This window comes from Ovis canadensis, chromosome 2 (genome assembly GCF_042477335.2).
Source record: "Ovis canadensis isolate MfBH-ARS-UI-01 breed Bighorn chromosome 2, ARS-UI_OviCan_v2, whole genome shotgun sequence".
NCBI lineage: Eukaryota > Metazoa > Chordata > Mammalia > Artiodactyla > Bovidae > Ovis > Ovis canadensis.
In genome coordinates, this window is record NC_091246.1 from 214,623,823 (window position 1) to 214,637,859 (window position 14,037).

The following is a 14,037-nucleotide window of genomic DNA, read 5'->3' on the forward strand; positions in this document are numbered from 1 at the left end:
ATTCAGAAATGAGAAACCTAATTCAGCTCATAATGGAAGAAACACATCCATGTTAATCGCCCTTCTCAACTCTCTCCTTCTGACAATGTGGAACTCCGCATCACAATATTTGAAAGATTCTACTTTATAGGACAAACACAATTTGAAATTCAATATTTGCCAGGGGAAATTAAACAGGAATTATTGAATTGAGGAAAGTTTATTTACTTTTTGATGTCCTGAATTCTGTTGGTCAGATCTACAGCATCCAGTGTATGTGTATAAAATTGGTGTGCTTACTGCAAGTGTATGCACAAGAAATGCACAAGGATCTTGGTGCGCTTAGTGTTATGTATACACATTCGTGGTACTAGGAGGTAAATGGTATAAGAAGGTTCAAAGTCCTACATGAATAAGGTGATATTATGATAGCACACATATAAGTGCAGGTATGCAAAGGCTATGTGGGCCTTTCCTGTAAGCAGAAAACCACTTAGAGCCATCACACCCCAATTAATGCATTAACTGGATCCTTATGACCATTGATAGTGCCACTTTCTAGCTGTGTGTCTTTGAGCCAATTACTGGCTCAGACCCTCTGACTACCTTTCTCAGAAACAGGAATAGGGAGATCTACTTGCCTGATCCTTATGAACAGTCAAGATGTCCTAAAATAATGTTTGTTACTCACCTGATGTACTGTATCTAGTGCTATTAGGTGAATACTAAATGTTAGATGTTTTTATCTCCTGGCTTTAGCTGAGTACATAAATCTGAACTAATCAGGCTCATGGGGGGATATTACCAGAATCTTAGGGAAGGAGGAAGATAGAAACCTCTTGCCTATTTGGAATACTGTCTCCCCTTACCCTCCACCCCCACCCCACATGCTATTCTCATTGGGTGGGGATAGGGAGGAGACCACCCAGAAATACTGGGGCAGAAGATATGTTCAAAAGTAATAGGGGAAGAAAAGGAAGCTAAATATAGGAAACCCAGGAGGCAAAAGACAAGGGAAGACCAAAGAACCTAAGTTTGATGTTGGAAACTCAAGTGAAATTTTTTTTTGTTTTTGTATTATGCTATTACCATTTTGAACAAAATATGACATACCTGTTAACTTAGGAGTCCAAAGATTTTGCACATAATATTTATTAAGCACAATGTGCCAAGCTGCATGGGCACGTAAACATTTTATATGCAATTTCACCTTTCATCTTCATGACAGTCCCAAGGTAAGTGTTTTTATTATTCCTAACTTTATGGGTAAAGATACCCAAGCTTGGAAATACTAAGTTGCTCAAGGTTACACAACCAGGAAGCAGCCAAACAGGGGTTCAAACCTAGGAGCACCTGACTTCCAAGATTGTGTTCTGAATGGGGCTTTCTGCAAGGTAAAAGACTGAGTTTCTTGATTTTAAGTCAAGATTTGTTTATAAAAAACTTCAGTGTGGAAAAGGGAGGCTTCCATTGAGGTTTTTCTCATGTAAATTGCCATACTAATAGAAGAAGTCAACCAAAATTTTAGTGTAAATCCTAAAACACTCATTATGACTTTTTTCAGTTTCTAGAATTCATTCTAAGAGATTTTTCCAACAAGGCTCTCCTAAAGGCACGTTTTCAAAATTAGTCATGTTTAGCTAACTTTAATAGCCTAGAGACACTTGGTTCACATTGCAGAGCACATGGAAAGGATCTGAAGGTACAAAATAATCAACAAGTTAAGATCACAAGGGAACTTTGGCAGTCAAAAAAATAACAAAGCAAAACTAAGTAGCACTGCTATAACTATTGCATACTGAATGCTTTCTCTATACCTGGCATTTTAAATGTGTTCAAGTCTGATCTTCACCACAGTCTTTTGAGGGAGCTATTATTGCTCCATTTTCACAGATGAAAATACCAAAGTCGGGGGGTTCACATAATTTGCCCATTGTCACATGTCTCAGTGGCAAAAGCTGATTGAAATATAGGTCTGACTCCAAGTTCACTCCAAAATCTATGTCCCCCGCATGTGTTGCCTTAGAAGACACTGATGATACTTGTTAAAATATCAGCCTTTGAAAATCATCATATAGGAAACACCTAAGATTAAATAATGTTTATTTTATTATGAGGATATTTATGACCAAAATAGTAAAAATTTTATATGTAAATAGAAACAGTCAAGACATCAGACTGTTACTACCAGAAAAGTTTTGTGCCATAAGTACAAGAAGTGCTTATTATCCTAGGGTGATTAGCACTGAGAAAGCTTCCTTAAAGTAAGTCTACTTGAAACAGGGACCAAATTTCAGAGCCATTAGTGAAAAAAGGTTTGCCAAGACTTTTTTTGAAAATAAAACTCAACGTTTTTAAAACACATTCTATCCTATATTGGACAAAATTTATAAGTACAACTATGTGCAAATTGTGGAATGAATAAATAGTACATCAAGACGATTATTGTTGGCTTAATTTTTCCTGGACAATATGAAGCACCTAACAACATGCTTTATTTCATGTTTGACTTTTAGAGAATAATCAAAAATAGGATCATCAAAAACATTTGTAAAAATGTGTGAGAGCTTCTTCAGTTTTCCCAAGGGTCTCAGTTAATCCTTTGATATTCAAACTATTCTCTTCTGACGCACCCATGTAGTCATCCCAGTTGATTTTACCTTCATTTGTTTGTTTGACTCTGTAAATCCTCATCTGCCAGCTTTACCAATCTCACTTTTATTGATCTTATACCTTTTGCAAGATTTGCCCCTTCACTTTGTAATAGAATTGAGTGTATTTGCATTGTACTAGAAATGGCAACCCACTCCAGTATTCTTGCCTGGAGAATCCCACGGACAAAGGAGCCTGGTGGGCTACAGTCCATGGGGTCGCAAAGAGTCGGACACGACTGAGCCACTAACACACACACACATAAATGTTTACCATCGTGGGGGGAGGGGCGAGGAGTGTGGTATTTAAAAGAGATGTTTGAAGGGGGCACTAATTTATAAGTGGCCATGTCATTAATAATACTTTCATATAGTATTGACTTTTGCTTCTCTTTACAGTCTTACTATAACAGAAGAAAATGTGAACTTAGGAAGCAGGCTTTACTTGTATCAGAGAAAACAAGAGTGCCAAGGAGATGGAAATAGAGATGCCACAGAGACTCTGTGAGAGGCAATTTGAATCTAAAAGAAAATGTATGTGGTCATACACACAGTGACATACATACATACAACCAGAGAGTTATTTCATGACTGAAAAAAGAAGTGGCAGCTTCATCAGGCCTCTCATGTTCCAGATAAAATATTCCTTGAGAATACACATCTCTTCTTGTTTTCATTCTTTGCTTACTCTCAGCTCATAATTTGGCTTCCTACTTGTTCTGCCTCCAGGGAAAGAATGTGCTGGTTACAACCACAGGAGTCTGGTGGTCATTGTGACAGTTCTGGTTGTTTTTGTCCACACACAGTCCTTTTAGTTGTACATGTGTTCCTTGTGAGTTTAGTTAGTATGGGTCTGATTCCCTGGGTGTGTCCAGTTTTGAGACTCTTAACATGTTGAGGTTTCTGGATATGATGAGTAAAAAAACAACAGAAACAAAAAAAATTCTTGGTGAATTAACATGTAGCCTCATGCCATTGACTTTTCAGAATTCTGTGGGTATGTCATAGTTTGATAAAAATATTTCCTTTTTTTAATCAGATGTTAAAGTCAGCCCTGAATGTTGAGTCTGCACTGGAGTGGATTATACTAAAGGAATTAAAGGGGACACCTGAGGTACATCACCAGTGATGGGCATGTTGCTCTGATTGAAGTAGTCAATTTATTGCTTAATAAAAATTGACTTACCATAATGATGTCGGTAGGGAATTCAAGAATTCAGCAAGAAACCACTGTCAGGAATGTCCTGTCCAGACCTTAGACTGTTGGACATGTAATGCCATTATGACCTTTGGTACATAATGCCTGTGAAGATTAATGTCTACAGCCACTTTTCCATCCTGAGCTACCAGCATTTAGAACTGTCAATATTTTCTAATGAAAAGCAAAATCATCATCTAAATTCAATCAGTCATTCAACATATATTATGCAAAACATTCAGTCGTTCAGCATAACTTATGTAAAACATTTGGTTGTTTAACATTATACAAAGTGCATAGGTTGAAAGTAGAATGGTAAGCACATACACTTTACCAATGTCAGATAGTTGAACTGTATCTCAGACGTGAGAAAAAAGCATCTGAAGTCTCTAGTCCTACTTTCACAGAGCTACCACTTCCCTCAACAACATTCCTTCCAGGAGATGCTCCAATGATGGGTAAATCCCAGCAGGCACTGGAGTAAACTACTACGATCGAGCCTGGCTAATTTTCCCCATCTGAGAATAGAGTCACAAGCTATTCAGGGGTTTCTGGACAATGATTTTGGAAAAGAGGCCAATAGAAAATGAGAAAAGATTTTAAATAATGAAAAGAAGGATTTCTTTGGCTGTGTAATGATAGAAATGCCAAGGCAGTTGTGAAGCTAGTGAAAAATTAAGTTGCTCATGTTTTAGGGATTATTGCCCTTTGCAGTATGTGAGGCAATTTATAGGACTGTGTCACGTTTCATCCTGAACAATTTCTATTGTGACATGGTGAATACAGCCCAGCATTACTATTAATATATAAATATCACTGTCAATGTTTTTCAGGATATTATCATTTTTCTTTTAAACATGCCATTTCCAAAGGGTTTGGTATACACTTAATGGGATTTAACAGCAGAATGCATCTCAGATTTAGTAATGGAAATCAATGGGAGAATAAGATTGATTTGATACAAAGTCTGGACCACAAACTTTGCTGACAATGCCCATTCCTTTAAGTGAGGGATACCTATTCCACAAGTGCCCAATGATGAGTTTTTATGTGGATGATAGATCTGAGTAGTTTGGAAGGTTAATAATGTCAGCAGCAGTTTTTTGCTGACTGGTTGCTCATTTGAATTTCACTGAATTTTCTTTACCAGAAGGATGCTTATTTGAATGGTTAGGAGAACCAGCTGAGTCACAGTTTTTAATACTGGTTACTTCTTTTCTCAGGAGTAAGCAAGTCATGTCCACTGACTCAATGGACATGAGTTTGAGCAAACTCAAGGAGATAGTGATGGACAGAGAAGCCTGGCATGCTGCAGTTCATGGGGTTGCAAAGTCGGACCCAACTTAGCAACAACAACTGTTGTTGTTGACTGAACAACAACAACAACAACAACAACAAAGCAAATACCCTTACCTTCCATTTATGCAGCCCAGAAAGGGGGGAGGTATGTGTAGGAAACACCTCAGTGTCCATTTCAGAATGCTTCACAAACCCTCTCCCAGCTCTCATCATCTCCCCCTGCTGCTTTGCAATGCTCGAAGATTTTTCTAAGCAGTCATCAGGGTCACCACATTTTGGTTTCACTCAAGCTGGTCCCATATATGACACGCTCTTCCTTTTTGCTGGGAAGCTAGGGAAATTCCATTGATGAAAACCAAAATTCAGTATAATTGAGAGAGACTCCCTCCCTCCACCTAATTTACCTAAAATGTGAGATTCAGCCTGGCTTCTTTGTGCCATATATTACTGTGTCCTTTGCTTTTCTGCAGCATCCATTCTTGATCTTTGATGGAGGTCCATGTTAAACCCCTCTCAAAGGTTATTGTCCTTTCCCCATGTTCATGGGCATCATTGCGCTTTTGAGATTATAAATTCCTAAGGAACATTTGTCTGATCTCCCTAAGGAGAATCTAGTATCTGTTAAACACAAGCTTTAAAAGAAAAAAAAAAGCTAACTTTTGAAAGATCATGCAAAATATTTTTAGTAAAATTTAAAAACAATATTACTCTTTCCCCAATATTGTTAGGGCATTGTATTGTTTGTGCTGGTTTCTGTTAGGTTGGCCTAAGCAGGAGAAAATGGCATTATCTCAAATGACATCAAATGTGGTTGAAAGAGAAAGGAAGATCTCAGGCTCCTGGCAAAATTCTCTGTAATTAAAATACCAAAATCTGCATAAAGTGTATGAGATCTATTGTCAAAGAACCCACTTTACAGGGTGATTCAGAGATAATGTATTTTTTGAGGGGTATCTAGTTTCCTTTAGCTTTTTTCTTTTTTAATTTTTACAGTTTGTGTTGGTTTCTACTGTACAACAACTCCGATCAGCTGTAATTTTATATATATATATATCCTCTGCCTCTTGAGCCTCCCTCCCTTCCGCCCCACCCCACCCTTCTTGGTCATCACAGAGCACTAGGCTGAGCTCCCTGTGTTATACAGTAACTTCCACAAGCTATCCACTTTGCACATGGTATTATATATATGTTGATGCTACATTCTCCATTTGTCCCACTCTCTCCCTCCTCAACTGTGTCCAGAAGTCCGTTCTCTACTTCTGCGTCTCCATTATTTCTCTGCAAATAGGTTCATCAATACCATTTTTCTAGATTCCATGTATACACGTTAATATACAGAGTGAAGTAACTCAGAAAGAAAAAAAAATATGGTATACAGAGATAAAGTATATTTTAAAACAAGGTTCTACCTGGTCTATCAGGAAACAGCCAGTTACATTTGTTACATTTTAAGAGAGACTGTAATCTTGACTATTGTAACATTTCACAAAGTGGACTATGTCTGAAATAATAGACTTTTCTGGGAACTAGTAACAGCATTAGCAGAAAGAAAGCTGGAGAATAGGAATTTGTTAAATTTGAGTTTCTTGTATACTGACCTGGGGTAGAGAATGCCTTGATGCTAAATGACCTTTAAAGATCACTTAGAATAGAAAGAGATCTACTTTAGCAGCTTGAAAGTAAGTGATTTGTCAACCTTGAATTTCCCCTTTCTGACTTGTCTTTACCAAGGCAACCTTGTGATCTGTAATTTGGTCTTCTGAATGGACTAACTTATATAAGATTGCCCTTTGTAAACATATGGTATCAATGTTATTTATTTACCTACTTTTTATTATTTCTTCTACTTCCAGAGGGGAAGTATGAATAAAGATATTAAAACACAGGAAACATAATACAGAAAACTATTAGCATTAAAGAAAAGACAGAAGTTAAGTACCAAAGTATCAGGGAAGAAGGAGATAGCTCAGTTGGTAAAGAATCCACCTGCAATGTAGGAGACCCTGTTTCAATTCCTGGGTTGGGAAGATCCCCTGGAGAAGGGATAGGCTATCCACTCCAGTATTCTTGGGCTTCCCTCGTGGCTCAGCAGGTAAAGAATCTGCCCGAAATGTGGGAGACCTGGGTTCAGTCCCTGGGTTGGGAGGATCCCCTGGAGAAGGGAAAGGCTACCCACTCCAGTATTCTGGCCTGGATAATTCCATGGACTGTATAGTCCATGCGGTCGCAAAGAGTCAGAAACAACCGAGCGACTTTCACTTCACTTCACTTCATTATCAATCCAGCTGTAGCTCCTATTAAGCGGTGACCAAGATTTATTTATAAACTAGTTCCTTGTAAATTTGCCTAGTCTGAACTAACGCACAGAATCTTGTCTCTGTGAACATAGTCATTTGGTTTTTAAGCTGGCAAAACTGAACTTCATATGTTTCACTTGCGGTGGACCCACTAAGATGTGCCCAGAGGGTCTCATTTAAAGCTTCATCATTTCATTTACTCAACAATTATTGAGCACCTATTTTGTCAAGCACTGGCTGGGGAAAGGGACTAAGAGGTTAAGTGAAACACAATTCTTGTCCTTCTGGAACTAGGATGTTAAGTGAAAAGAGATTTAAATAAAAAGTAGCATGAGTAATATGACAGGCTAGATTATTGGACCAGACTCTTTTTACGTAAAAACAACCAAAGTACTAGGATATAAGTCTTGATGAGCTGACAAGATAATAAGGGATTATTGAGCTAAACTCTAACCAAAAGTGGGATTCAACATCGCTGCTGGCAGTGAGCACTTCTAAACTCAATAGTCTCAGCACTGGCTGTATATTAGCAAGAGCTTAAAAATTGTCATGTGTGCTTCCAGCAAAGGTCAACTAGATGGTATTGGACAAACCCTGCCCTTCTCTATCCCGAGAACAACTAGAAAATCTAGACAAAAGATAAAAATTACATGATGAAGTAACAATGCCGCAATAACTCACTATGCCTAGATCCTGGAGAGAAAGGAAACAAAAAGCCATAGACCAAAAAATCAGCATGGTTTTATCCCAGTGGAAGTAATTACCAGAGAGAAAGCTGAGAGATTCTGAAGCTGAGCAGAAAACACAACTGAAAAGGAAGGTGAACAGAGGATCCAGTAAATTCAAAAGGCTGGGAGTATGAATATTACAGTTCAGAGTTGACTCAGAGGTTAAGGGAGGGCAGGTGTAGAGGGCAGAAAAAGACAATACTTTACCAGGGCTAAAGTCTGGCTTTGATATATCACAATACTTGATTGGAGTAAAGTAGTCTGCCCCTAGTCAAGCTGTCTTCAGAAGAAAAGAGGAAATCATCTCTGCCAAAAAGATAATCCAAAACCTTGAACTAATCTACATTAAAAAAAAATTTAATATCCAGCTTCCCAGGTGGTTCAGTGGTAAAGAATCTACCTGCCAATGTAGGAGATAAAGGACATCCAGTTTCGATCCCTGGGTTGGGAAGATCCCCTGAAGGAGGAATGGCAATCCACTCTAGTATTCTTGCTTGGAGAATCCCAGACAGAGGAGCCTGGCAGGCCATAGTACACGGGATCACAAAAGAGTTGAACATGACTTAGCCACTGAGAATGCACGCATGCAGTCATTTAAAAACAAAGAGTTATAAAAAGGCAAAATTGCCCTGAAGCCAGGATTTTGAAAATTGGATAGTAGAAAGAGACCCATAAGAGATCCAGACATTGTCGTTTTGAGACATACACTTTATTTTTTTAAATTTTATTGGAGTATAGTTGAGCTACAATATTGTGTTACAATATTGTGTTGGGGTATAGTAAAGTGATTCAGCTATACACATATACATATCTACATTCTTTTTCAGATTCTTTACCCATATAGATTATTGCAGAATACTGAGCAGCATTCCCTGTGCTATACAGTAGGTCCTAGTTGATTATCTGTTTTATATATAGTAGCATGTGTATGTTAATTCAAAGCTCCTAATTTATCCCTTTCACCCCATACTTCCCCTTAGGCTTATTTTCAAAACCCATGAGTCTGTTTCTATTTTGTAAATAACTTCATTTGTCTCATTTTAAACATTAGATCCCACGTATGAGTAATAGCATATATTTGTCTTTCTCTGTCTGACTTGTTTCATTAATATGGTCATCTCCAAGTCCATCCATATTGCTGCAGATGGCATTATTCCTTTCTTTTTATGGCTGAGTAATATCCCATTATATACATGTGCCACATCATCTTTATCTGTTCCTCTCTCAATGGACATCTAAGTTTCTTCCATGTCTTGGCTATTGTAAATAGTGCTGCAGTGAACACTGGGATGCATGTATCTTTTTTGATTAGATTTTTGTCCAGATACATGCCCAGGAGTGGGATTGCTGGATCATATGGTAGTTCTATTTGAAGTTTTTTAAGGAAACTCCACACTGTTCTCCATAGTGGTTGACCGATTTACATTCTCACGAACAGTGTAAAAGAGTTCCCTTTTCTCCACACCCTCTCCAGCATTTATTATTTGTAGACTTTTTGATGATGGGCATTGTGAGTGATATGAGCTGATGCCTCACTGTAGTTTTGATTTGCATTTCTTTGTTAATTAGTGATACTGAGGATCTTTTCATGTGCCTCTTGGCCATCTGTCTGTCTTCTTTGGGAAAATATCTATTTGGATCCTCTGCTCATTTTTTATTTAATTTTACTTTTTCAATTTATTTATTTATTTTACTTTACAATAGTGTATTGGTTTTGCCATACATTGACTTGAATCTGCCATGGGTGTACATGTGTTCCCCATCCTGAACCCCCATCCCAACTCCCTCCCCATCCCATCCCTCTGGGTCATCCCAGTGCACCAGCCCCAAGCGCCCTGTATCATGCATTGAACCTGGACTGGTGATTCATTTCACATATGATAATATACATGTTTCAATGCCATTCTCCCATATCTTCCCGCCCTCACCCTCTCCCACAGAGTCCGAAAGACTGTTCAATACATCTGTGTCTCTTTTGCTGTCTCGCATACAGGGTTATCGTTACCATCTTTCTAAATTCCATATGTATGCATTAGTATACTGTATTGGTGGCTTACTTCACTCTAATAGGCTCCAGTATCATCTACCTCATTAGAACTGATTCAAATTTCTTTAATGGCTGAGTAATTGTGTATATGTACCACAGCTTTGTTTTCTATTCATCTGCTGATGGACATCTAGGTTGCTTCCATATCCTGGCTTCATTTTTTATTTTTATTTTTTGACAAAGAGCGGCATGAGTTGTTCGTAGATTTTGGAGATTAATCCCTTTTTGGTCACTTTGTTGCAAGTATTTTCTCCCATTCTGTGGGTTGTCTTTTCATATTGTTCATAGTTCCCTTGACACTTTAAAATAACTATCATTAATATAATCAAGAAACTAAATGACAAGATATATACACACACACATATATTGTTGTTGTTGTTCAGTTGCTCAGTTGTGTCTGACTCTTTGCAATAAACTGCAGCATGCCAAGCTTTCCTGTCCTTAACCATCTTGTGGAGCTTTCTCAAACTCATGTCCAGCAATACATTCCATCCATCTCATCCTCTGTCGTGCCCTTCTCCTCTGGCCCTCGATATTTCCCCAGCATCAGGGTCTTTTCCAGTGAGTCAGCTCTTCACATCTGGTGGCCAAAGTATTGGCACTTTAGCTTCACCATCAGTCTTTCCAACGAATATTAGTCAATCCTTTGCAATTGACTGGTTTTATATCCTTGCTGTCCAAGGGACTCACAAGCCTCCAACACCACAGGTTGAAAGCATCAATTCTTCAGCCGTCAGCCTTCTTTATGTTCCAGCTCTCACATCCATATGTGACTATTGGAAAAACCGTAGCTTTGACTATATGGACCTTTGTCGGCAAAGTGATGTCTCTGCTTTTGAATATGCTGTCTAGGTTTGTCATAGCTTTTCTTCCAAGGAGCAAGCGTTTTTTAATTTCATGGCTGCAGTCACTGTCCACAGTGATTTTGGAGCCCAAGAAAATAAAATCTGTCACTGTTTCCACTTTTTCTCCACCTATTTGCCAGGAAGTAATGGGACCAGATGCCATGATCTTTGTTTTTTGAATGTTGAGTTTAAGTCAGCTTTTTCACTCTCCTCTTTCACCTTCTTGAAGAGACTCTTTAGTTCCTCTTCACTTTCTGCCATTAAAGTGATATCATCTGCATATCTGAGGTGGTTATTATTTCTCCCAGAAATCTTGATTCCAGCTTGTGATTCATCAATCCTGGCATTTCACATGACATACTCTGCATATAAGTTAAACAAGCAGCGTGACAATATATAGCCTTGGCATACTCCTTTCCCAGTTTGGAACCAGTCCATTGTTCCATGTCTGGTTCTAACTGTTAACTTCTTGCCCTGCATACAGGTTTCTCAGAAGGTAAATAAGGTGGTCTGGTATTCCCATCTCTTTCAGAATTTTCCACAGTTTGTTGTGATCCACACAGTCAAAGGCTTTGGCCTAGTCAATGAAGCAGAAGTAGATGTTTTTCTGGAATTTCCTTGCTTTTGCTATGATCCAGTACATGTTGGAAATGTGATCTCTGGTTCCTCTGCCTTTTCTAAATCCAGCTTGAACATCTGGAAGTTCTCGGTTCACATACTGCTGAAGCTTAGCTTGAAGGATTTTGAGTATAATCTTGCTAACATGTGAAATGAGTGCAATTGTATGGTAATTTGACTATTCTTTGGCATTGCCTTTCTTTGGGATTGGAATGAAAACTGACCTTTTCCAATCTTGTGGCTACTGCTGAGTTTTCCAAATTTGCTGGCATATGAGTGCACAACTTTAACAGCGTCATCTTTTAGGATTGGAAATAGCTCAGCTGGAATTGCATCACCTCCACTAGTTTTGTTCATAGTAATGCTTCCTGAGGCTCACTTGACTTCACATTCCAGGATGTCTGGCTGTAGGCAAGTGACCCTATAAAACAATAATAATAAGGTCTATGAGATTTTAAATTATGTGGAATTAAAATAGCACAAAAGTAGGGAAGTAAGTAAGGTTAAAATATTCTCATACCTTTGCATGGCCCCAGGACATGTAAAAAGTTCAAATGTACATCAGACTTTAACAAATCAAAGAGAAATGTTGTGATTTCTAAGGTAACCACCAAAAGAGTAATTTAAGGATATCAGATAACAAGCTAACAAAGGAGGAGGAGTAAAATTATTAATCTAGGAAAGGAGAGAAAAAAAATAGAATAGTTGGTACAAATAGAAAGCAAATAGTAAGATGGTAGCTTTAGACCCAAGTATATCAGTTTGTTTCAGTAACTGAAAACAGCTAAACTGCCCAATTAAAAGGCAGTGTCAAACAAAATAAAAAGCAAAACTCAAGAACAATGAAATTTCTATTTTTGCAGATCAGAAGTGGTATAATATTGACCATTTGAAATTTTTCAACCAGAAATATATGCTGCTTAAAGAGATACTTAAAGGAATAAAAAAGGTTGAGCATGAAAGAAAGAAAAATGATAAATCTCACATATGTAACCAAAACAAATCAGATCTAAGATTATTAGACAAATTAGACCCTATGTTAATAAATTAGGCATAAAAAGGGTAGCTTATGAGTCCACCAAAAAGAACACTTCTAAAACCATTAATTTAGCCTCAAAATGATAAAATAGAAGACTAAAAGTAGAAAAATTTGTAATCATACTGAGTTTAACTTTTTAATTTTTTTTTTAATTTTTGAGTTTAATTTTGTTTGGTAACTGATAGAACAAACAAACAAAAAAAAGTAAAGAGAGAAAGAATTTTATCAACAAAATGTCTACCTAGTTGTCAAATATAGAGTATGGCCCTTAATGCCTATAGAAAACATAAATATGTGGGATATTTACCAAAATAGGCCATATGTTGTGCCATACACAAATCTCAGCAAACTCCAAAGAATGAAATTATGCAGAATAGATTATTTTACCATAGTTGGAATTAAGCCAGAAATCAATAGCTAAAGATAACTGTAAAGAACCCATGTGTTTGGAAATTAAGAAATAAACTAGTAAACATCCTATAGGTTAAAGACAATATCACAATACATTTTCAATGTACCTTGAGCTACTTAAAGACGATATTTAGATAGATGTGTAACAAAACAAGTGTAGCAAAATGGTACTGATGAAATACTCACTGGAAAATTTTGTTGTATTCAGCTCAAGTTTCCTTTCTGTCCAAAAATCTAAAATGTTCTTGATTTCATAATCTAACACATTTGCTGTCCCTCTCAATTCCATGTCACCTACAAATTGGTTAGGCCTAGTAATAACATATATGTAGCTTCCCTTATGCTCAGCACTGTTCTGGGTGCTTTACTTGTATTATTTCATGCTCATAATAATACCCTGAATTAGGTACTAATTGTATACCCATTACACAAAACAAAACAACAACAACAAAAAAAAAACAAAACTGAGGCTTGGAGAGATTAAAGTAGCCAACCCTGGGCCACACAGCTCCTAATTGATAGGCCAAATCTGAACCCAAATTCTGCATGCTTAGTCATTACCCTATGGTTTGCCCCTTTAAATCTCAGGGCAAATTAAAACAAATTTTAGAATGCTGAACAATGTAAAGACTGCCCTCTAAGTTAAGCCCAGTTCAGTTCAATTCAGTCGCTCAGTTGTGTCTGACTCTTTACAAGCCCATGAAACACAGCATGCCAGGCCTCTCTGTCTATCACCAACTCCTGGAGTCCACCCAAACCCATGTCCATTGAGTCGGTGATACCTTCCAACCATCTCATCCTCTGTTGTCCCCTTCTCCTCCTACCCTCAATCTTCCCCAGCATCAGGGTCTTTTCAGTTGAGTCAGCTCTTCACATCAGGTGGCCAAAATATTGGAGTTTCAGCTTCAACATCAGCCCTTCCAAT